Here is a 22999-nt window from a genome sequence, read left to right as displayed (position 1 = left end):
CTTTTTCTGGCTCTTTGACTTTTTCTAGGCTCAATTTAAGTATCATCTATTTTTCTTTTATTAGGTGTATCAATAAAAGTCATATCACTTTGGTCATAACTTGAAATCAAGATATTTTGTTCACAATCAAATTTATTATTAAAGTTATACAGAAATTTATTTTCAATAAACTCAGCATGTATAGATTCTACAATAACATTTGATTGTAAATCTAAAATTCTATATGCTTTAGAATGTTGAGTGTTGTTTTTTATGGTTCAGGAACTTTATAAATGGCCAAACATCCCTACACTTTAAGATATTCCAAGTTTGGTTTTCTTCCATTCCAAAATTCATAAAGTAAGCACTTAATACTTTTGGAAGGAACCCTATTCAATATATAACATGCTGTTAATAAAGCCTCACCACATAAATTGTGCAATAGACGTGCATTTAATAACATAGCATTTGTCATATCAACCAAAGTTCTATTTTTCCTTTTAGCCAATCCATTTTGTTGTGGTGAATAAGGAGCACTTTTTTTATGTATCCAACTATTTTTTTCACAAAAATTATCAAATTTTGTTGGAAAATATTCTCCTTTTTTATCACTTCTTAGAATTTTGATTTTCCTACCTTTTTTATTTTCCATAACAAATTTATATTCTTTAAATTTCTAAAAAGGTTTATCTTTTGTTGTAATTAAATAGATATAAGTGAACCTAGAATAATCATTTATGAAGGTTATAAAATATCTTTTTCCTCCTTTAGTTAATTTTTCATTTAATTCACATATATCAGAATGCACAATATCTAATAATTATGAGTTTGTTGCTATACTACGAAAAGGTTTCTTTGTCATTTTTGGTTCTATGCATGTTTCACATTTTTCTAAGTGCTTATGTTTACATGCAACATAACTATATTTAGACATAAATCTTATGGAACCAAATTTTAAATGTCCTAGGCTAACATGCCATAATGAAGAATTAGACTCAACGGTATAAGCAAAAACATTATTTATTTCATTAATACTGGACTTATATATACCATTACAAAAGTATCCCTTTCATACAAATAGGCCACCCTTGGATACTATTACATTATTAGATTCTATTACAACTTTAAAACCTTTCTTTGCAAGAAAACTAGCAGAAACTAAATTTTTTCAAATTTCAAGAACATGGAATACATTAAGTAATGTCAGCTTCGTCCAGAAGTGAAATTCAACTCGGCAATCCCTTTTCTTTCAACTCTAGCTGTAACATGATTTCCCATCAAAACATCTTCTATTTTATTAACTTTCATATAAGTCTTGAACAAGTTTCTATCATTGTATACATGAATTGTAGTGTCAGAATCTAGCTACCAATTTTTATTTTATTAGAATCAATAGTCATATTCAATTTTGTTACCATTCCAATATTCATTGTGAAAATCATGGCAACTAATTCCTTAATAGCCTTTTCTACTATGTTTACTTTTTCAGGATTTTAAGAATCAAAATTCTTTCCACAATGGAAACAATTTATATTTTTCTTATCTATTTTCTTAAAGGGCTATCTCGAAACTTTCAATGTAGATGATTTGGATTTCATAGAATTCTTTCCAAAATTATTACAATTTTGACTCACAAGATTCACATTTGAATAAAGAGGGTTGAAAGTGCATCACGAGCATGTGTTTCACATTTTATTTGCATTTGAGTCATGAATTGCTCTACTAATAGAGACTCCATAGAATGCAAAACCTTTTTTCTATAATTATTCTAGGATTAAGGCAGTTTAGAAAGAATTGCACATATTTGTAATGCATCAGGAACCTTAACCTCAAGGTATTTTAGTTTTGAAACTAAAACTTGTAATTTATGTACTTGATCTATGGTAGGCAAATTGTCATTTATCTTAAACTCGAAATATTTTAAGAACAAAAATTTGTCATTTTTCGTTTTTGTAGGTAGTCCCCAAAGCTATCCAAATTTTCTTTGGACATTTTAGATTGGAGTATAGATCATATAGATGATCTGTAAAAGTATTTAGGATATGTCCATGGCATATCAAGTCATCTTTTTCACTTTTTTTTCTCTATGCCTTTTGTGAATTAGAATCTTCATTAGTTGGTTTTGGAAATGCAGTAAGACTTGGATCCAAACATAATAAAGTTCAAAGGCAGTAAGCAAAAACACCATCTTATCCCTCTAATGGGTGAAATTGGTTCCATCAAACCAGTCAACCTCGATGAATTCTTGACTCACAAGTTGAAATCTTGAATTTGGATTAGACTTCATTGAGAATAACTTTGTAAAATTGTTAGAAAAATAGTCTAAGAAAAGAAGAGAAAGCCTTGGGGAGTGCTATAACACACTTTCTTTAAAAAGTTATTGCCTACTATTGGGATTTGTAAACAAGAACTCTTTAGGATACAACAAGCCTCTTGCAGAATACTTTTTGAATGAATCAAGTCTGCTTTGGAAGTACGTTTCTTTTATAGACACTGAAAGGTTGTGTCAGTTGTCTTTTAACATATATGTCTTGTTAAGTTTCAACAGATGTGTTTATACCATTTTTATAGATGTTTGTTGTGTTTCAACATACATATCTACTGAGCAACTTTCAATAGTTGTGTTTGTTCAAAATACTTATTTTATTTAAAGAGTTATGTTTTAATATGAACAGTCATATCTTTAATAATTATCTTCCAATGTGAAATTCTCAAATATTACAAACTATCTAACAATTTATAATTTTTTTTGAAAAGCAATTTATATATATATAATGGTTTTGAAGTCAATAGTGATGGATTGAATCTTTAACCTTGTAATTTTTATTGTCATGTTACACATTACATGTAATTTATAATGTGATCATTACATTAATTTTAATAGAACAATTAGATGAAAAAATGAAAATAAAATTATTTTAAAAGATTAGACCCGAATCATATGGAACCGTTTAGAGGTTGACAATTAAAATCAAAATAAAAAGTCAGAGATCATAAATGAAACTAATTACCCAATTAAGCTAGAAGCTTCTTAAAATTTATTAATCTAAAACTTAAAAGTCGATCAACCTACCTTAGCCTCGTCCTTAATCACATAAATAAGTATTCCATTTCATTATCATGAAACAATCAAATATTGGAATTGAAATTTTATTCATGAAATAATAGACACACAAGACTAGAAGTTATCACCCAACTTATTAATCCTTTTGAAGGGAAGTCATCTCGAGCAATGACTAAGCTAGAGGATTCCTATTATTCATTTTCCAGAATTTATATAGTTGAATCTACCATATAAATTTAAACATAACATAATCTAGTTGAATCTACCATATAAATTTAAACATAGCATAATCTTTAATCACAAAAGTTAAACACAAGAAAAAGTATTTTATTCAAAAAATGATAGGCACAAAGACTTGAACTTGAAACGAAATCCAACATTCTTCTAGAGTTGATCCTTTCTAGTTTGGAATAAGAGTGCACCAGGGAGTTTTGTTGTAAATGCCATACCAATCAAAGTTGCAACAACATCACAAAGCCAGTAGACTATCACCTACTATCTACAGTTGAAGGAAATATTTAACCTTAAAACAACCAGAATTCAAATTAAAATAGCACATAGATAAGGACATATCATGGGTTCTGTATTTTCCAAAAGGGTGTAAAATTTTTAAAAGTATTTGTAATGAATTATATGTTATTGTTACTTGGATTTAAAACAATATTTGCGTACCTAAGGATCTTAATGGTCGAGTTGGAAGCAGCTGGTCCCTTATAGAAGAAAGCTTAGCAACAACATCAGTCATATTCATTCGTTCAGTAGGCAAAACAACAGAGCACGTAACTCTGATTTCAAATATTGAATTTAGGGATTGAAGAAGTTTGTTATCTCTTTGGTTGCGAGAATTGTTGGTCATATTTTCTCCTTGAAAACTTCCTTGAAGAAGAACGGTATCTGTAACCGCAACCACCTGATTTTGCAAAGCTGTTTTAACAAAGCTATGGAGGTTCAAGTTCTCGTTAAACATTTTGTCAGTGGGCTTTTTCCCAGTAAACATCTCCAGCAAAAGAATACCATAGCTGTACACATCACCGTATGTTGTCACGATACTTCCTAAGCCATATTCTGCAATTCAATTTTATTACAAATATGAGCAACAATTTTGAAACAGATGCAAATATCTTTCTCACAACAAACCTCGTTATATGTTAAATTAAATAACATATTGATTTTGAAAGAATTCATTCTACTTTTATCATGTTGAATGAAAACTATGGATACACTTTGAATTTTAATCTATGATTTTAGATATGGTAGATAATGTTGAGTAGTGTACTTACCTGGTGGAGCATAACCAATTGTCCCTCTTAACCCTAGGGAGCTTGACAGGCTTGACGATTTATTTTGCATGTCTGGTGTAATGAATTTTGCTAGCCCAAAGTCTCCCACATGGCTAACCATTTCATCATCAAGTAGAATATTGCTTGGTTTGAGGTCTCAGTGAACAATTGGTGTTTCACAATAATGATGAAGATAATCTAATGCACAACCAACATCAACGGCCACATTCAATCTTTGAAAAAAATTTAATCTTTTTCTTGCCTCATTCATGCCAATAGATGGATGTAGCCAATCTTCCAAGCTTCCATTTTTCATGAACTCATAAATCAATGCTTTAAAATTATTCCCTTGATAATCAATACCTGAAATTTCTGTTAAGACCTTGACAAGATTCCGATGTCTAATATTCTTCAACGTCTCACATTCAGCCATGAAACTTCTAGAAGCTCCACGACATAGGAGATTAAGCACCTTAACGACAATAACTACTCCACTTTCTTCAAGAATTCCTTTGTATACAGAACCAAAGCTACCTGAACCAACCAAATTCGCTGAGGAGACAGTAGCCTCTAGGAGGCATCGGTATGATAAGTTTAAAAGTGATTTTTCAGCGTAAGTTGTTATTGGCTCTTCCTTTTTCTTTCGAAAGCACCAAATGAGAAGAAATGAGAATACCAATGTCACTCCTAAAATTGCAAAAACAATTGCAATTTTTAATTTTAGAGAATTGTTCGATCTTCTATTGGATGTTTTCAAGTTACATTTAGGCAAGTATAACTCTGGGGTGGCTCCACAAAGCTTACTATTTCCCACAACGAATGTAGCACTTGCATTTTTAAAGACTCATTCAATTGGTACCATACCCTCAAAATCATTGAAAGAATGATTTAAATACTGTAACGACCCAAAGTTCACAAGAAATTTTGGAATCTGACCTAAAAGATTATTGCTAGATATATCTAATTCTATAAGACCTCTCAATGAACTCAAAGATGAAGGAATGGGACCTTGGAACAAATTGCCATACAAGAACAGTCTCTCCAGTCTTACACAACTACCAAAGTTGTTTGGAAGCACACCTGATAGCCTATTTTGAGACACAGATAATCCACGTAGATTTTTTAAATTCTTTACTTTGACGCGAAGCACGCCAGTTAGTTTGAAGATAAGTTTAGAACAATGGACAAAGAAGAGAGCCCAATTACTCCAGGGGGTATAGAACCACTTAGGTTGTTATTAGAAAGATCCAATTCAACCAAATTTTCGCACTTACCTAGACTTGAAGGAATGTTGCCATGAAGATTGTTATCTTCTAAATCAAGTGTTATTAACATTGTCAAATTTCCAAAAGAGGGGGGAATGGACCCAGAGAGAGAATTTCTAGGTGAATAAAATGTCCTTAGCTTTTGAAGCCTCCCAATATCGAGGGGAATAGAACCTGATAATTGATTGTTTGATACTGCTAGCAACTCCAAGTTGATGAGATTTTCAATCCCAGTTGGAATTCTTCCCAATATTCTACTGTCTTGAGTTTTAAAAGTAACGAGATTGCTAGATAAATTGCCTATGCAATCCGGCAATACCCCTCCAAAGTTGTTTTCACCTATCAATAGGAACTTTAGTCTGGAAGCAATGTTTAAAGTGTAGAGAAAGTTCAGGTCAGTTGATTTCATACTTCCAAGAAGGTTGACACCGATAACAAATCGTGATAGTTTATCAAGCTTTTCAAATGAAGGCAAGGATCCACTAAGTTTATTTTCTACAACATTAAATTCTACAAGGTTTGAGGCATTGGATATTGAAACCGGGATTGGTCCAGTAAATTGATTATCCGCAACAGCAAGAGTTTCAATACATGACATAGTGATTCCTAGGTCCAACGGAAGACTGCCTTGTATCTGGTTTGTGTTCATATGAAAAACTAAAATATTGGAGAGATAGAAAATTGAGGCAGGAATGACACTAGAAATTTCATTTGCACTCACAACGAGAACTACAAGATTTTTCAGTTTGCCAAGGGCTTCAGGGGTAACCCTACTCAATCCATTGTAACTAAGACAAATAAACTCTAGAGAAGATAAGTTACCCACGGAAAGCGGGATACACCTTGTTAAATTGTTTCTGCTAAAACTAAATTCTATTAGGTTTGACAAGTGACCAAGCATACGTGGTATCTCTCCCGTTAGCAGGTTGTTTCCAAGAAAAATTGATGCAAGCTGAGAACATCTAGACAAATTGGAAGGAATTACACCACTTAGGCTGTTGTTTCACAGCACCAAAGCACGCAATCTTCGCAAACGACCAATTTCTTAAGGAATTGCTTGATGAAAACTATTGTTTTCAAGGTTTAACACCCTAAGAAAGCTCAAATTTCCAATAAATGGTGATATGGACCCCACGAGCTTTATTGATCTCAAGTCCAACTTGGTGATTCGCTGATGTCTGTGACCGCATGAAACAACATGCCATTGGCAGAAAGGGATAGTATTATTCCACGAGTGCATAACCCCGAAATGATCATCAATTATCTTTGCCTTGAACTCAAGTAAAGCTCGTTTATCTGTCTCATTTTCAGTAACCACAGGGGTTGCTGAACCAAGGAAGTTGTTGAAAGATGGCTTCATCTTGCTGCTAAGCTGATTCAAAGGCTGATGGTTACAGGAAATTCATAGCTGCAGAAAAAAAGAATGGCTTATGTCGGTTGATCCTTATCAGTTTTATGTGTTATCCTTTTTATATCAGCAATATTTTTTTTCTTTCAAATACTGTGTCGTTTTACTTGTGCAGACGTTAAGCTTGTGTGGCTTTCTCTCTATGCACTATTCTTTTAGATGTTTCTAGAGAACCATGTGTCCTTAGCTGGCTATCTAATTTGTCTCTTATGTAACCACCTATAAATACCATTTTCTCTTTGTTAAATGTAGAATGTGTGCAGCACACTGTTTTGTGCTCATTAAGAAATTTTCTCAACTTCTCTGTTTTTTAGCTCATTCATTTTTCCAGATTTCTTAGTCAATCAACATGGTATCAGAGCTTTGTAACGGGTCTTAAGGGGCTGTTTACTTCTTTTTCTCATCATCGTCCTTCAAGTTTGTTCATCTTTTTTTTTGTGTGGTTTAGTGTTCGTGGCTGCTGCGGGTTTCAACACCTCTGCTCCACCAGTCCTTACTGGTGAAAACTATGTTATTTGGTCAGTGAAGATAAGGTCGTATCTGAAGGCTTATTGTCTTCGGGAGGTTGTGGAGACTAGTGAGGATCTTATTCAACATCATGCTAACCCCACTCTTGCTCAGATTCGACAGTTTGAAGAGGACAAAGCTAAAAGGTACAAAGCTCTGTCAAGTTTGCATTCAGCTATTTCTGATGAAATTTTCTTTAGGATTATGCATTTAGATAGTCCTAAGGAGGTATGGGATCATTTGAAGGATGAGTTTTTTGGTAGTGATAGGACTAGGCATATTCAGTCTTTGAATTTGTCTAGACAGTTTGAAATGTTAAGGATGGAAGATGATGAGAATATTAAGGAGTTCTTTAGAAGAATGATGAGTATTGTGAATCAGTTAAGGTTGTTGGGAAAGGCTGTTACAGAGGAAAAGTTGGTGCACAAGATACTGGTGAGTCTCCTAGAAAAATATGAATCCAAAATTTCCTCTTTAGAAGATTCTAGGGATATTACTCAGATGACTATGAAAGAACTGGTAAATATTTTGGAGGGTCTGAAGCAAAGAAGAGTATTTAGGCAAAGAGGTGTAGTTGATAGTGCCCTGGTAGCTTAGACTAAAAATCTCAAAGTGAACAGTAGCAATACAAAGAAGAATGAAGTTAAAAGAAAGGATAAGGATAAGAAAGGAGCTTATGGTAAACTTGAAAAACAGAAGCAGAAGTATCAACCTTGTCCACACTACAAGAAAACTACTCACTCTGTAAAATTTTGTTGGTACAAACTAAATGTGAAATGTAAGTCCTGTAACCAACTTGGACATGTTGAAAAAGTCTGTAAAAATAAAGGGGTTAAGTTTGAAGAGAAGGCTGCAATGGCTGAGCAAGTTGAAGAACATGAGGAGGTGCTATTCATGACTAGAGAAGTGGGAGGTTCATTTAAAAAGAACTTGTGGCTGTTAGATAGTGCCTGTTCAAATCATTTAACTGGGGATGAGAGTCAGTTTTCTATCTTGGATAGGAGCTACAAGTCTAGAGTTGAAATTTGCAATGGAACTTTTTTAAAGATACTTGGATTAGAGACTGTTATGGTAGAAACTCAGTCTGGCATCAAGTATATTTCAAATTTCTTTTTTGTTCCAGAAGCCAATCAAAATCTGCTTAGTGTTGGATAGCTTACTAAGAGTCACTATGCTCTAGTTTTCAAGGATAAATGCTACACAGTGTTTGATCTTAAAGGTTATGAACTGTTCACGGTGGAGATGAAGAATAGATGTTATCCGATTGATTGGAAGCATATAGAATAGAAGGCCTATATTAGTACTGTTGATGAGTCAGAACTGTGGCATAGGAGGTTAGGGCATGTGCACTACAAATCTTTGCAGGATATAGCTATATAGGAGATGGATGAAGGATTGCCTAAGATCATGAAGCCTGAGTATGTGTATGGCACTTGTCAGTTTGGAAAGCAAAGCAGAACTTCATTTCCAAAGAATAAAGGGTGAAAGGCTACTGAGAAGCTATAGTTGGTACACACTGACTTAGCAGGACCTATGCAGACTATCTCCCTTGGTGGTAGCAGGTACTACCTAGTGTTTATTGATGATATGTCTAGATACTGCTAGATATATTTTCTTAAAGTTAAGTCCGATGCATTAATGAACTTCATTAAGTTCAGAAGTTTGATTGAGAATCAGGTTAACACTACCATTAAAACACTTAGAAGTGATAATGGGAAGGAATTCACAACTACTGAATTTGAGAAGTTGTTAACTCATCTTGGTATCACTCATCAGCTTACAACAACCTATAGTCCTTAGTAAAATGGAGTTGCTGAAAGGAAGAATATGACACTCTTGAAGATGGCAAGGTGCTTGTTGTTTCAAAAGGATATTCCCAAGCTATTTTGAGCAGAAGTTGTTAATACAGTAAATTATTTACTAAACAGAACTAAAACCAGGTCAGTATCAGGTAAAACTCCTTTTGAGTATTAGTTTGGTTACAAACCGTTTGTAACACACTTGAAGATCTTTGGTTGCATATGTTATGTAAAGGTTCTAGATAAAAAGAGGTCAAAGCTAGATGAGAAGAGTGCTATGATAATCTTCATTGGATACAGTGAGGTTACAAAAGGATATAAGTTGTATGATGTGAAAACTAAGAAGATATTGGTCAGTAGAGACACCAAGTTTGATGAGTTTTCAAAATGGAATTAGGAGAAATCAGTGATTGAAAGTGCTGATAAGTTAAAATCAGTTTATGAAGATGAGCAGGATGAGACAGATATTGAGGATGAAAGCCTTGCAGTTAGAGGAACTAGATCCTTGCAAGATATATATGCAAGGTGTAATGTTGCTATCACAGAACCTAATTGTTATAGTGAAGCTGCTAAAGATGCTAGATGGGTGCAGGCAATGGAACAAGAAATGCAAATGATTGACAAAAATGGGACTTGGATACTAGTTGATTAACCAGCAAGTAAGCACATTATTGGAGTTAAGTGGATATATAAGACCAAACTAAATGCTGATGGATCAGTTAACAAACTTAAAGCAAGGTTGGTGGTTAAGGGCTATTCTCACATTTATGGTATAGACTATCGGGAGACTTTCGCTCCAATTGCTAGACAGGACATTGTCAGGATGCTCACTGCCTTAGCTACTAGAGAGGGTTGGAAAATATTCCACCTTGATGTGAAGTCAGCCTTTTTGAATGGTCACCTTACTGAGGATATCTACTGTCACGACCCGGAACTCCCATCGAGCCTATGACAACCACTGCGATGTCCCGATAAACATTTATTACTCGGAATGCCAATCAAAACCTCGTAAGGCTTAACATCAGTTTTCTCGCTTCCCTTGTGAGTATTAATTACTAAAATCATGTTTCAAAGTGATATGAACCAATTTCAATTCAAAAATAGTCAAAGAGAAATTTCAACTACACAAGGGTATTTTAGTCATTTTTCTCAAAAATTTTGAAACCAACTAAAACATAGTATATGAGAGAAATTTACACATTTCATAACTGAAAATAAGTTTGGATATCTAAAACATTCATTTAAAGTGAAATTATAGCTAATGGAATAAAATTTAAAAAATGAATAAAATATTCTAATTTTTCATAAAACAATTTTTATAGAACGCTACCTAAATAATTTTTATAGCATAAAAACAAAATAAATTCCTACATACAGTAGCACACGCAGCCAGGTATTGAAAGCATTTAACAATGACATGTGGGCCCTCGAATGACTAAAAGTAATGAAGGCTGTGAACCTACAGTTTTTGAGGATGCAAGTCCAACTATAGCCCTCAACGAAATGAGCTATCTATCGACTATCCTGAACCTGAAATGGGTGGAAAAGAGGGTGGTGAGATTATATAATCCCAATAAGTAAACAAATACCATCTAAAATATTTAAAGTTGAGTAAATGGAGACAGATAAAATAGATTAGCATAAAAATGATTCATAGCATTTCGAACTCATTTTAATAAGATAAAATATATTCATTTCACCCAAATAAACAACGAGGCTTATGATTTCCTGAAAAGCTTGGCTCGTGCCAAAATCATTCTCATACTCAGTTGTCAAGGATACCTTAGCCTGGGGCTGTCCCAACTGAGTCTGTCAAGGCTGTTAAAAAGTCATGTACGCATAAATCATGTTTTTATTTTGAAAACATAGCCGTTCCTTGGCATTGACTGAGTTCACCCTCATATGGTGGTTTGGCATGAAGTGAACTCTACAGTTTTACCTCAAGAGTTACCCTACGTGCCTCTCCGATCGAGATAAGAATATACTCGGATTTTGTGCCCCTCTAATAGGCTAGTCCACAGAACCCGCCACTGCAGTGACCAATTTATAACCCACCAATTCAATAAAATTCAACAGCATGACATGGCAATTTTATCATTATCCAGCCTATCAAGGCAAACAACAGTTTATGCATTTTCAACACAAATATCCATCTAGCCATTCATGCCCACATTATCATAAGCCATTCATGTCGCGACCCAGAACCTCCCTCGGGCCCATGATAACCACCGCGATGTCCCGATTGATACTCATTACCTAGAATACCAATCGGAACCCCGCAAGGCTTATATATCAGTTTTAAACAATTTTCAGTCGTTTTCGGCTCAAGTAAATCAAAAGACAAAAATATAGCATTTTTATATAAAACAATATTTATAGAAACACATGTAAGTAATCTTTTGTAACTTAGAAGTAAAATAAATTCATACATACAATAATTTACAAAGTTATAATGTACAATAATATTTACAATTACAAGTGGCCCATAAATACACCAAGTGTTGGTGATAGTAACCTACTGTCCGTGTGATAGAGGGATCAATTGGAATCCTTGAAAAAATCGGTATCTACAAGCTACCACAGGCCTGAAATATTTGGAAAGGAGGTGGGTGAGATTTCACAATCCCAATGAGTAAACAGACATTATCATAAATATCTAAAGGCGAGTAATATGGAGGCAAGTTTAAACAACAAATTACAAACCATTTCATAAGGTTTTTCAATTTATTTCTTAAACCATAAAATATTTGTAATTTACCAAAACAGTTGTTAAGGCTTATAACTTTTATTAAAAACAGGGCTCAAGCCAAAACTAGTCCTCGGGGATACCTTGGCCGAGGCATCTAACCGAGTCTGCCAAGGTTGTTAAGATATTTACATGTTAAACACATGTTAGTTTTGAAAACAAGTCGTTCCTTGGCGTTGACCGAGTTACACATTCACGTGGGGGTTCGACGTGAAGTGAGCTCTAATACTACCCTGGGAGTTACCCTCCTCTCCTCTACAACCGGAGTAACTATATAACTGGGTTTATCGTGCCCCTCTAATAGGCAGTCCACGAAAACCAGCCACTATAGTGACTAAACCCACCAATTTTAATAAAATTTCGACAATATAACGTAGCTTTTATTTATTTACTCAGTTTGCATAATAAAGGACAGCTTACATAAATTCCCAATGCAATTATAAAATATAGTCACATATACTCATATATCATAAGCCATTCATAGGAAAATATATTTTTCAAGACAATTGGCAGCCTCCAATTACTCAATTTTATAATCAAAAGTTTCTTATTTAAGAAAATCAAGACAATATATTTATTTGTCACATTTATTTCTAAAACATCAAAAATCCCATTTTAATCTCATTTTCGTTTCATAAAATACATAAAGATCATTTAAAAATAAACTCTAGATAATTTACAATAATAATAGGCTTACTCACCGTTTGTACAAATTAAATGCTTTCTAGGTGCCCCGATCACTGTTCGTCGGGTACGACTTTCTTGCCTTTACCGGAAAGCTCTCCTCCTCAACACATTACAAAGTTTACCCAATTCACCACATTGATGCTAAATCACTATATAATTGACTTAAATCCTATACTAATGCATGGTATGAAATGCAATAGCCTAAAACGGCTTAAACGCAATATTAACCTATATTTGGCACTTTACTCGATAAATTGCTAACGCGCTCCATTTTAGCTATAAATTATCCCATTTTCTCTCCTACATTTCTAACCATTAAATATCAGCCAATAACTCACTAAAATCACCAAAATCAGCTCACTTTCTTCCTTGAAAAATTCGGCCAAAAATGGGACATTAATTCGGTAAATCTTCTACTTTGTTTTTCTATCACATTTAACCATTTTTCATCATTTTCTCTTCTTTTCTCTTAGAATAAAAATCAGTTCATCATCATTGTACATCATTGAACATTCAGCCAAGGGTGGGTATTGTGAAAATTTCATGCTTTCTTGCCCAATTTGATTTCTATACACATTTAACTAACTAAAACTATCAATTTAACTAAAAATCAAAACATAAAAATTTCAAATTCCTCCCCCTTGAATTTCGTCCAGCCCTTGATATCACTTTTTGATCTCTCTCCTCAAGCATGCTAAATGAAAACAAAGGCATAAGAAAGGTAGAAATCAAGCTAAAGTCAAAAAATCTTACCGTTAGACGCGTAAACGGTCGAAAAACACGATTTCCCCTTTGAATTTTTTAGTTTTCCTTTGGTTTTCCTCTTTTCTTCCTTTCCTCTCTATTTTCCCTCTTGTTCTCTCCTTATGGCTGGCCATCACTTAATATGGGGTTTAAATGGACTGACTTTTCATTAAAATAATATTAAACAATTAAAAAGTGCCATGTGTCACTTTTCCATTGGCCCATTTTTAAAATTTCATCCTTTAAACTTCAATTTTTCACCACTTAACATACCATAGTTATTCATACCAAAAATAAGTAAATCCTATGATTTTGACAAGTTTTGGGTGGTAAAAATTACGGTTTTTACCCTTGGGTGATAAAATTACAAATTTGCCCCTATGTTTCGAAAATTACCGGAATTGAAAATTTTCACTTCCTATCATTAAATTATACTCCAAATAGTTAATCTTGGTCAAAAATTTCATTCCAAGATCAAATTATTTTCTTAGGTGGCAAAATGACGATTTTGCCCTTAAACATCAAAATTTTAAATTTTTCCCCAAATGAACCCTCAAATTTCGAACAAACATTTTTAGTCATTCCTGGACTGTAAAATATTAAATTTCATCCTACGATTCCTATTTGAACTAGTTCGAGGTTAAATCAACTCAAGTGTACCGTTAGGTACAATATCGAGTTTCGTCTATTCTTAAAAACTTTCCTAACGTAATAACATGCTACTCAGTGCATGTATGTCATGACATGTGTTTATAGGGTCGAGTTTTACAATTCAATTCAAAACATAATTTACAATACAACAAGTAGTCTCCAATTACTCCATTTTCAAAATCATCATTCAATTTCAAGACAATTTTATAAAATCATTTCATTTAATCACATTTAGCTTATAAAACATAAAAATTTACCATTTAAACTCATTTTCCATAAAATCACAAAAACGAATTAAAATTCACTTCAGATAATCAAGATGATGATAAGGTTACTCACTGTAATGGAAATCGAGTTTCGAGTACTCCGATTCTTGATCCTCGGGGTACTATGTCTTTACTTTTGCCAGAAAGTTCACCACCTAGACATAATGCACAATAAGCCATTTACTACATTTGTACTAAACTGTTATAAAACTAATTCAGGCTCTATACTAATGCATGAAATGGAATGCAAATTGTTCGGATCATCGTCTAAACACAGTGTTCTACATAAATTCAATTGTGTACTTAAATAAAACGGTATTACCGTAATTCAATCTATCACCCGATTAATTGGCCAATATGTCCAATTTAACTCCAAATAACTCCATTTCTCTCCCAATACTCCAAATCATCAAACTCAAGTCAAGTAACATAAAATTTAGCAAGATCATCTTCACATTTCTTCTTGGGAATTTCGGCCATGGTGGGTGCATGAACACTATGGTTTTTCCCACTTGATTTTTTACACCATAAATCATTAATTCCTAACCAAATCACTTGAAATAAAATCAAGTCCACCATTAACACACTGTAGGGAAGATTCGAACAGTGGAGGGTGATGGAAGAAAATGAACTTTTCTTGTTTGCTTTTCATACTACACATCACTAACTAACTAAAAACACTAGAATCTATTGAAATCTAACCAAATCCAAGTTCAAAACTCCTCCCCCCATGTCCGGCCAGCAAAGGTATCCTCATGCAAACTTGATTCTCAACCATGGAAAATGAAAAAGAATGCATAGAAAGGTAGATCACAAGCTAGAATTGAAAAATCTTACCTTTTGTCGCTTGATTCTTTGAAATTTTGTGAATTTCTCTTGAAATGCTTAGCTAGGTTTTTGTTCTTCTTCTTTTCTTCCCTTTTCTTCCTTTGGCCGGCCAAGAGAAATGAGTTGGGAGGGTTATGGGCTGATTTTTAAAGCCAAATAATAAATAAATGAAAATTTGACACATGTCACCATTCCATTGGCCCATGTGTCATACTTACCCATTAAGCAATCTCTCTCCACCATTCAAAATTTCTCAATTATCCATAATAATAATGGGTGAAATTCATATGCTGAACAAGTGTTGGGTGGTGAAAAATTTCAATTTTGCCCCTGGGTCGCAAAATGACTATTTTGCCCCTTATGCTCGAAAAAATGCCGGAATTAAAATTTTTCACCTCTCAAACTCAAATTATGTTCTACATGGTCAATCTTGGTCAAAAACTTCTCCCAACATTCCAATTTTAACCTCAGGTGGCAAAATGACCATTTTGCCCCTAAGTTATGAAAATTCTAATTTGACTCCAAATCAGTCTTCGAACTCCGAATCACCATTTTAAGTCATTCTGAGGTTTTAAAATTCTCAATTTCATCTTAAAATCTTTATTTGGACTAGTTCAAGGCTTAATTCAACTTAATTGTACCAATTGGTATATTGTCGTCCTTTAACGATTTTCGAGGTACTCAAGTAAGTAAACATGCATTCTTCTGTGGAAATTGCATAATAAACATATTGTAGAGTCGGGCTTGACATCTACATTCAGCAACCAGGGGGTTTCGTTAACCTGGAGATGAAGGGAAAGTTTGTAAGCTTATAAAAGCATTGTATGGTTTGAAGCAGGCTCCAAGAGACTGGTATGCTCGAATTGATTCTTTCTTACTTGCAGAAGGATTTCTAAGGAGTGCTAATGAACCTACGTTGTATGTCTACAAATCAACTGAACTGGTTAGAGTGATAATCTCATTATACATGGATGACCTTTTGATTATTGGTGTTGATGACATTATTCTGTCAGATTACAAGTCAAAATTGATGAGGGAGTTTGAAATGTCTGACTTGGGGGAGATGCATTATTTCTTGGGACTGCAATTTATTCAGAGTGCAGATTCAATTTGCATTCATCACAAGAAATATGCTACTGAATTGTTGAAGAGGTTTCACATGGCGAATTGTAAGTCTGTTGAGACTCCTTTTGCTTCCAACAGTAAGCTGAGTAAAAATGATGGAACTCTTGAGGTTGTAAGCTCGAATTATAGAAGTATCATAGGGAGTCTACTGTACTTGACTACATCAAGACTGAACTTGATGTATCCTGCAAGTTTGTTGTCTAGATTTGTGCAAAAACCTTCTCATAAACACTACTTGGCAGCAAAGAGAGTCCTGAGGTATATTAAAGGGACAACAAATTATGGTTTGAGATTTGAGAAGGACAAGAGCAGTGAATTGGTTGGTTTCTGTGATAGTGACTGGGCAAGGAGTTTGGACGACTCTAAAAGCATAAGAGGCTATTGTTTTTCATTTGGAAGTGTTGTTTTCTCCTAAAACTCTAAGAAACAGGAGGTGGTTGCACAATCCTCAGTTGAAGCAGAGTATATCTTTGCTGCATCAGCTGCAAATCAAGCCATCTAGATCAGGAAAGTGTTGGAAGATTTGGGGTTCAAGCAGAAATCAGGATCATTGATGATAGACAATCAATTAGCAATATCTATTGCTAAGAATCCAGTACATCATGGAAGGATAAAGCACATAAAAGTGAAGTTTCACTTCATTCAGGATGCTGTTAAAGAAGAGGAAATTGATGTTCTGCATTGTGGTATCTTAGAGAACTATTGGGAGTCAGCAAGATGGAAAGCAAAGAGATGTGTTGAAAGATGGCTTCATCTTGCTACTAAGCTGATTCAAAGGTTGATGGTTACAGGAAATTCATAGCTGTAGAAAAAAAGAATGGCTTATGTCGATTGATCCTTATCAGTTTTATGTGTTATCTTTTTTTTATTAGCAATATTTTTTTTCTTTCAAATACTGTGTTGTTTTACTTGTGTAGACGTTAAGCTTGTGTGGCTGTCTCTCTATGCACTATTCTTTTAGATGTTTCTAGAGAACCAAGTGTCCTTAGCTGGCTGTTTATTTTGTCTCTTATGTAACCACCTATAAATACCATTTTCTCTTTGTTAAATGTAGAGTGTGTGCAGCACACTATTTTGTGCTCATCAAGAATTTTTCTCTTTCTTCTTCCTCGATAAGAATTTTCTCAACTTCTCTATTTTTTAGCTGATTCATTTCTCTAGATTTCTTAGTTAATCAACAGAAGTTAGGACCTTGCTGGTAAAAGAATGTGAGAGGAATAACAGCAAGTAAACAAGGAAAAGAGAGTTGGACAGTTTCAAATGCTTTCTTGATAGATTCATCATCAAGCTAGACAAGTTTTTGAATTGAGATTAGTTTATACTTGAGAGTGCTTGGTTCATCAACAAGAATTAAGTGCAATGTAAGACTTTTGGGACTCTTATTTTATCTGGTTTTATCACTTCTGGTCATTGAAGTTTTAGACATGCTAAATACTTGACTTAGTGATGTGGCCAGAGGTCTTGTAAGGTTGAGCTAGGATTGAGGCATGTTGGTCATTGCCCTTTGCATTAATTCTAGGCAATGTCAAGTCAACTGAAGTTGTAGGCCTATCATTTATGGTTCCCGGCCTACTTAGTTACAAGGTAAGTTGGCAATTTCAAGTCAACTGAAATTGTAAGGCTATATTTATGGTTCCTGGCCTGCTTAATTACAATGCAAATTGCCTAGTAATTTCTTCGTGGAAATTGAAAGAGAAAGGTTTGAAGGAAAGCCATTCTCGAGCAATGAATAAGACAAAAGCTTCTTAAGATTTATTTGTTTGGAATTAAACGTAGTTGACCTTAACCAGATCAATTTAGCCATAACCACATCCTCAGACGGAGAACCTTAAGCACGAGAAAATTTATTTAAATCATGGAACATTAAAAAATAGAGGTGGAATTTTAGTCATGAAATGTAGACAAAGGGTAGAACCTGAAACTAAATCCAACATTCTTATAAATTTGATCATTGACAAAACAAGGGAATGGTTACTTCTTATGGAGAATCATTGACAAAACAAGCTACACCATTACAAGCCATCAACAAGTAGTTGCAGTAGAAGGAAATAATTAAACCTTCAGAAAGTTTAGGATACAAATTAAAATTGCACATAAATAAAGACATATCATGGTTCAGAATTTGGGGAAGGATGCAAAATTTTTACAAAAATGGATAATGAATTAAAAAGTTATTACTACTCTTTAGATGTAAAACAATTGTATCACCTCTTCTTTTTTTTTTTAAAGTAAATTTATTGCTAAAATCTCTTAAAGAGACATAACAAATTGTACAGCTTTCAAACGAAGCAAAAGAATCCTCACATACTATGATTGGCAAGCATCAGAAGTAGTCTGATGTGCATATTGGAAAGTGCAACATTAATGCATTCTAGTAATAATCCTACACGACAAGGGAAGACCAATTGATAAATTCTATAAATAAAATACCACTCCTAAGCTTCAGAGGAAAGATCCCTTCTTGGTGGCTCAAAGAAGGAATTGAAGTTGTCAGCTCGCAAAACGTCAGCTTTAGCAAGACTGTCAGCTACTAAGTTAATCTTTCGGCTGATATGATTGAAGGTGACTCTCCTGATGGATTTTGCGAGAGTTTCAATGGCATTGGAGATTAGTTTCATACGCCGAGGAACTTTGCTATGGTCTCTCGCACAAAGAATGATGTTAGAGGAATCGCTTTCAACTTCCAAGTTAGAGTTAGAGGCCTATGGAGTGGCAAGAAAAAAATTTAAAACCCTGAAGAATGGCTTGGAATTTGACAAGCACCTCTTGTTCTTGATGATCAAGTTAGAAGCAGCTTGTCTCTTATAGAACAAAGCTTAGCAACAACATCAGTCATGCACATTCGCTCAGTTGGCAATTCAGTAGAACAAGCAACTCCAATTTCAAATATAGAATTCAAACACCAAAAAGTGTTATCTTTTGGCCAACTCTCATTGCAGGTATTGTTGATAATAGTTTAGGCAGGTGCTAAACTAAAGTAATTATGTAGAACAATGCAAATGAATTTCTGATTGGGATAAGATAATTCTAATAGGTGAACTTTTTTTTAGTTGTTATTGATAGTGAGTATAAAAGCTGTAAGCTCAGGAAACTACTTGGCTGCTGAATCACTCTTTCTTACTCCCTCAACAGGCCGCAGAATAAGAGTTTCCACCAAAGATAGTTTTTGTCTAGAGTCTGGACCACTAGCTAGCATTACAAAAATATGATGCTGCCAAGGCATAATGTCAAACCCTATTCTATAAAATAATTATGATGTCATTTACATGCTCAATAGAATGTTTGCATATTTAGGAAGTTCGAAAAATCGTTAAAAGACGATATTACCCATAATGGTACCATTAAGTCGATTAAGCCTCGAACTAGTTCAAATAGGAATTTTAACGTGAAATTAAGAGTTTCACAGTCCAGGGATGACTCAAAATGGTAATTCAGAGTTCAAGGATCAATTTGGAGTCAAACTGGAATTTTCACTACTGAGGGCAAAATGATCATTTACCACCTAGAGACAAAATGGAAATTTTTAGAAAAGATTTTTTTGGCCCCATTTAACTTATTGGAGTATGATTTGAGGTTTAGAAGTGAAAAATTTTAATTTCGGTATAATTTGAAGTATAGGGGTAAAATAGTAATTTTACCATCTTAGGGGCAAATTGGTAAATTTTCACCCCCGACATTTGTCAAGACCAAGGGATTTTATTCATCATGGAAATGGATAAACATGAGAAATGTGTGGTGGAGAATTAAAGAATTAAAAGTCAAATATTTAAAATTTGAACCAATAAGGAAATGTCATGTGTCATGCTTTTATTATTTTATTGTTTCTTTATAAAAAAAGGCATAAAAATCAGCCCATTTCTTTCATATGGCCGGCCAAACCAAGAGCAAAGAAGAACAAAGGGAGAAAAGAAAAACAAAAACCCTAGGTGGAGAAATTCAAGGGAAAATTGGTGAAAATTCAAGGAAACAAGTGACAAAAGGTAAAATTTCTTGATTTTGACTTGTGATCTACCTTTCCTATGCATTTCTCCTCATTTTTCATGGTTAAATTACATGTTTTCATGATTAATTCATGGCTGGTTGGAATGGGTATGGAGAGAGAATGATGTTAGATTGATTTGATTCTAAGTTATGTTAGTGTTTTTAGTTAGTTAAGCATGTTTAGAAACAAAACAACAAGAAAAGAATCCATTTTCCCCATGAACCTTCAATGGCCAAACCCTATGTGAAGTGTAGAAGTAATGAATTGATTTTGTGATCAAGTGAATTGGTTGAAAAATTGATGAAATGATGATTTATGGTGAGAAAATGGAATGGGAAAATTTTTAGTGATAGTGCACCACAATGGTCGAAATTTTCAAAAAAAAATTGTGAGGGTTGTTAGGCTGAATTTTAGATTATTGGAATTGTATTTAGTGAATTGAAATATTAGAAATGAAATGGAGCAATTTGGAGCCAAATCGGACACAATTGCCATTTAATCGGGTAATAGGCCAAATTAGGTCAGCACCACATTTAAGCGGTAGTCGGATAAGTTGCATATCATATCATGCATATACATCGAGCCTGAATTGATTTTATAATGGTCAAGCATTAATGTGGTGAATTATGTATTGTACATTGTGGATAGGTGGTGAGCAAATTACACTGGTAAAAGTACAGAGATTGTGCTTGAAGACTGGGATTAGGAGTACATCAACGCCTAGAACTGTGAGTGGACAATTTATCGACTTAAATATCTAGAGTAATTATATTTGTTTGATGGTTTTATTGAATGGTGAGTTTAAATTATAAAATATTATGTTTTCCAATTAAAATATTTTTTTAACAAAAATGAGATTTATACTGGTTTTGAAATCAAATATTGTTTTGGAAAAATTGAGTATATGGAGACTATGTTGAAATTTATAATTTTATATATTATTGAAATTGTGGCTTATGACACTATGGTAGCATGATGGCTAAATTTTTGGTGTTGGCATGAAATATATGAACAGTTTTGGATTGGTATCGGTAGACTGAATTAAATTTTATTCGCCATATTATACTACTGAAAATTTTATGGGTCTGGTGGTATATTAAACGGTCACTGCAGTGGTGGGAGTTTTCGTGGACTACCTATGAGAGGGGCACGGTAACCCAATTATATATTTACCTCTAGGGGGAAATGTTGGATGACGTATCTCCTAAGTTAAGATTTGAGTACATCTCACGTTCGGGCCACCACATGAGTGTGAGACTCAACCAACGCCAAGGAACGATTGTGTGTCAGATGCGAAAACATATTTATAGGTATGGGACATTTAACAGCCTTGGTGGTCTCAGTGGGATGCCTTGACGAAGGTACCCGCGAGAATGATTCTAGCAGAGGCCAAGTTTAAGAAACTCATAAGCCGAGAAATTTTAACGAAAAGAAATTGTTTGGTATAGATCGATACAAATTTTGCGTTATGAACATTATTGAGATATAACGTTTTTATATTATCTCCATCTACTCGACTTTAGATGCTTTTGATGGTAATTATTTACTCACTGGGATTTTATAATCTCACCACCCTCCTTTCCTCACATTTCAGGCCCGGGGAATTTCATAGTTAGTTGACTTTGACAAGGACCTTCATTTGGACTTGAATCGGCAAAAACTGTAGGTTTTCAGCTTTCGATGCATTTTGGTTAGATGTGGGCCCACGTGTCACTGTAAAAGTAATTTTATGCTTTGGTTATTTGTTTTATAGTATATATGAATATAATTAACTTTTACGCTATAAGAATTATTTACCGATAGCTTTAAAAAAATTATTTTACAAGAAAATAGCTTATTTTATTGAATATTTTTATTATATTCAAATGGTCAGATTTTCACTACAAATGAACATTTTAGATACTTAATTTGTTTTTAAATCACTAAATATATATTGTCTGCTTACCTACTACGTTTTTAGCAAGTTTTGAGATTTTTGACGAAAAATGATGAAAATGCCCCTGTGAGCCAGAAAACAATATGTTATGTTCTGATTTGGAAATGACTCGTAATCCTTCGAATTACGATATTTGATAACTATTGCTCACCGGAAAAGTGCGAAAGCTGATACGAGAGCCTTGTAAGGTTTCAATCGACATTCAGGGTGAAGAATGTCTATCGGGCTTCACGACGGTTGTCACAGGCCCGATGGGGAGTTTCGGGTTGTGACATATAACGAATTAAAAATATATGATGCAACCAGTAGCTTTGCTTCTTTCTTCAAACTAGCAGATGGAAAATATTATCTTGTTTCATTACTGTTGAAATAAATGTTTATAGTCTTGTGGCTTTATGTGCTTAAATGATTAAAACTAGCTCTTTTATTGCTTCTTGATATGCACTGTTCTAACCCTTGCTTGCAAAACTTAAAAGATTCCTTCTTTTGCATGTATTTTCTTCTTCTTTTTTTCTTTTTCTCGTTTCTTTTGGATGAATAAAGAATTCAATTATTCACAGATAAAAGGGAAATGGCTTCCAGAGGTTAAATTGGCAACATAATTTGATAAATCCAATAAGAAACTAAGATATATGTTGACAATTGATTTTTATCCTAAAAGAGTTCCAAATTTGGCATCAACAAAGATTGGATATCAAATACTCAAAAAAATACTGAGGGCATAGTTCTATA

The 22999-nt window shown here is 33.9% G+C and overlaps 1 pseudogene; it reads right to left on the bottom strand.

Annotated features, from left to right (window-relative positions):
• Nucleotides 1-3672: 3672 nt before the first annotated feature.
• LOC148760400 (putative receptor-like protein kinase At3g47110) lies at nt 3673-9689 on the bottom strand (annotated as a pseudogene).
• Nucleotides 9690-22999: the final 13310 nt, after the last annotated feature.

This window comes from Theobroma cacao, chromosome 10 (assembly GCF_053813885.1).
Source record: "Theobroma cacao isolate CCN51 chromosome 10, ASM5381388v1, whole genome shotgun sequence".
Taxonomy (NCBI): domain Eukaryota; kingdom Viridiplantae; phylum Streptophyta; class Magnoliopsida; order Malvales; family Malvaceae; genus Theobroma; species Theobroma cacao.
Note: the sequence above shows the minus strand (reverse complement) of the source record. Positions and strands in the feature narration are given on the sequence as shown.